General features: G+C 33.2%; 1 protein-coding gene across 1 annotated transcript in view; it reads right to left on the bottom strand.

Moving 5' to 3' along the window:
• LOC136854592 (zwei Ig domain protein zig-8-like) overlaps positions 1-2129 on the bottom strand; it is a 32322-nt gene extending 30193 nt beyond the window's left edge. The window contains exon 1 of the mRNA XM_067131036.1: positions 1722-2129. The gene's annotated coding sequence lies outside the window, so the exon portion shown is untranslated. The remainder of the gene's footprint in view (positions 1-1721) is intronic.
• Positions 2130-3715: the final 1586 nt, after the last annotated feature.

Raw genomic sequence — 3715 nt, 5'->3', positions numbered from 1 at the left:
TATATATATATATATATATATATATATATATATATATATATATATATATATATATATATATATATATATATATAATGTCTGGAAATACAGAAAGCTGGGATTATTCCCAACACCGTAGAAGCTGCGTCTATTAAGTAAGATTAGATCTCGCTTCGCCTTCTCCACCTTCTTACACTGGTCTCCTATTTCCAAAGCAAACCTAATCTGGTGGTCCTTTGTGCTGAGATAGTGTTATCATAACTGGGGTAGATTTTGGAAATTTCAGTAACGGAATAAACTTTCAGGCGGAGGAACGTCAAATCATATTTTGAATTCGTTTGAAAATAAAAAGTTGAAATTCTTATTACCTTACGGAAGTAATATCCTTGGAATTGTCCTTGATAATCTTAGATTTTAAAATCGAACAAATCATAACCTTTTCCCAGGAATTTTCATAAGTAAATTAAATTGAGTGGTTTTGAGCTGAATTACAGAATAACTTGTTAAAGTATTTCTAGGTTCCGGGAACATTTTATCAACTTAGCTTCAATACACATCAAATTTGAAGACTATCATTATTGATGGTCACGTTTTTACAGTCAATATAGGAGCGAAAGTTGTGACTTTTGTGTTTAAGCATTGATACTTTTTTAATAGTTTCCCATTTCCGGCATAACAATGCCAGTATACAATTTATCAGGAGCGAGCTTGTTATTATTTTTCACTGCGGGGCTGAGTGGTGCTGAATAGCTGAAAGTGCCCCGGTGATTGGCTTGGCAGCCTACATTTCATAAAAATACATTAATGAAATGGTCCTAACTCTGCGGCCATCCAATTTGTCCAGTTTCATAAGCTAAAAAGAGAGTAAAAAGAATAACTCTTGCCACACACACACACACACACACACACACACACACACACACACACACACACACACACACACACACACACGCTAAAAACCCGAAGTTTCATTTATATCAATGTAATGAAATAATTCAGTATCAAAATGTACCGTGGATGAACAAGAGCTCCATTGTACGCCTTTTGGCAGAGTTAGTTCTGCGAACGCCAAATGTCAATAAACAATCTTTATTGATGCTTCTAAAAAATATACGTATTTTGGTCTTTTGCGATACATATTTATTGCGTCAAGTACTAATCTTTATCATTTTTAATTTCGCTCTTGGTTTATATATAATTTATTCATGCCTAATATCCATTTTTCATTTTATGTGTCCGTTTATTAGAATTTTGAAGCATTTCGTTTTGCATTTCTCGTATTTTCATTTATATTTTATTCTGTTTCCGTGGTTTTATTTGCAGACAGTGGTGTATATACTTAGAATTTAAATATTTTTCGTATGGTTGGTCTTACAAAATTCCCATATTTGGTTTTCTGTAAACTTAAATATTATATATATATATATATATATATATATATATATATATATATATATATATATATATATATATATATGTATAGTGCATATATATATATTTTTTTATATATATATGTATATACATATATATATATATATATACATATATATTATATATATATACATACATACATACATATATATATATATATATATATACAGTATGTATATACATACAAACACACGTACAAACAAATATACAAATATTTATGTATTTATGTGTGTGTGTGTTCGTTTGTGTGTGTGTTTTAATTCTTGTTTATATGTGAAATCGTAGTTTTCTTTGAGTCGGCTAAAACTTACCTGTTCCTAACTTGGTTCTGTTTGTTTTAGAGTTTCTTCATAAAAAGAAGTATACGTTCGTTATGATAGTCACTAAAAAGTAGTTAATGCACATATGTAGGCCTCTTTCCACATTTTTTTGTTTTACAAAATTTTACCGACAATTTATAACTTCAGATATGGATTTCACTGAATAAAGTAAGTTTTTCTCTCGTTATTTTTATCGTTTTCATCTTAATTTTTAACTCAAAAATAGCTGTAGTAATATCCGAACAACCTAAATGTAATTTGGATTATAATAGGTAGGTATACACTGCTATACAGAGTATAAGTAAAAGTTTACGCGTCGTGTAGGCGCAAGTTTCGCGATCTATATGTGAGGGAAAGCAAGGACGTGCAGGTAACACTCTCCAAGAACTGAGATACACTAACAGAAGATTGCCGACACTGGCCGGCAACTTGAACTCGACTCCCAAATCGTACTACTCATCTCGCTTGATTTTAAAAAGTAAAAAGTTTTTCCTAGCTGACGAAATACTGTAGCTCTTTTATTGCTGAATTTATTTAAAACTATTAAATCAGTTTCGGCAACGTTCTTGTGAAGATTATCGAGTTGGGAGATAGTGAAATGTGTTTGATATGACCGTAGAGTTTTGTACGCCTGGCAGGTCTTGGGGCGCCGCGATTGCTCAACACACTAACCAACTCACGCATTACGAGCCGCACCTGCTGATGAGGAAGGTAGCAAACGGCTTCCGCTCGGCGGTACAAAGTGCGGCCACCGTACGTCAGGGAAACTATTTTCGTGCTAAAAAGTCTTGAGTAATTAACCCAGCTTGGGATCTCTTTTATGTCCAAGGGGAAAAAAATTTTTTTTTGGGGGGGTCTTCACTGAAAGCTTGAGGAAATGTTACCAAAAGAAAAATTTTTTTTTTTCTTTCGTGCTTTATTAAATTTTTTTGTTCCTTGTTTTTTGTATTTTCAGAATTTATTGTCGAAATGCCCCTGGTTGCAATGAGAACTTCCCAAATTTTAAGAAAGAGATAGAATGAGATAGTCCATATATATTTATATTGTTTTACCTTAGTTTATGACCACAGCTGATTAACAGCTCTCCTAAAGGATTAGACTTATTTTCTTGGCTAAGAACCAATTGGTTATACAACGGTATACAGCTTATTGTGGAATCCGTACATTATATGAGAAATGAATTTCTATCACCAGAAATAAATTCCTCTAACTCCTCATCAGCCGGTCGGTGGAATTGAACTCCGGCCCATCATGACAGTCTGAAGCTATCAGCCAACGAAGGGGCTTTATGTGGTTGTGTATATATACATAAACAATAGTATCCACATACACACACATACATATATATATATATATATGTATATATATATATATATATGTATATATATATGTATATATATATATATATATATATATATATATATATATATATATATATATATATATATATATCATCTTGTGACTACGTTAGCTTGCCCATCGATATTAATTCCCACTGACTCTTGGATAATGGAAGAATGAAAACCGTTTATATATAATTAGATTTATGTATTATTCGCGCTTCTTTCTGTCATTTAGTCCTCTCTCTCTCGAGAAAAATCAGACATTAACGTCAGAGGAGGAGGAGGACATTTCATTATCACCATCATCTAGGTCGACAGTACGCATTGAGACCAGCTATCCGCAGATCATCCTTCCACAGCAAGGCCTAAATTTAGTTTCTTGCTGCATGCACGGAACTGCAGGAAATAAACCCACTTACGAACGCACGTCAGCTTCGTTTACGGGGTGTTATAGGTCGATACGGAAATGAGAATCTTCTGACTTCAATATCCGGAAGAGACCACTGCCCCGTACTTTTTCTTTAATGTTATTAATCATATTATATGCTACTTTATCGAGAGGACCTGAGTATGATTTGCGGGCGAGGTGGTGTAATGGGCACATTCCGTTAATGTGCCTCTGTTGACACTAGCAGAGATTTA

This window comes from Macrobrachium rosenbergii, chromosome 29 (assembly GCF_040412425.1).
Source record: "Macrobrachium rosenbergii isolate ZJJX-2024 chromosome 29, ASM4041242v1, whole genome shotgun sequence".
NCBI lineage: Eukaryota > Metazoa > Arthropoda > Malacostraca > Decapoda > Palaemonidae > Macrobrachium > Macrobrachium rosenbergii.
This window is presented reverse-complemented; position numbering and strand designations above follow the sequence as displayed.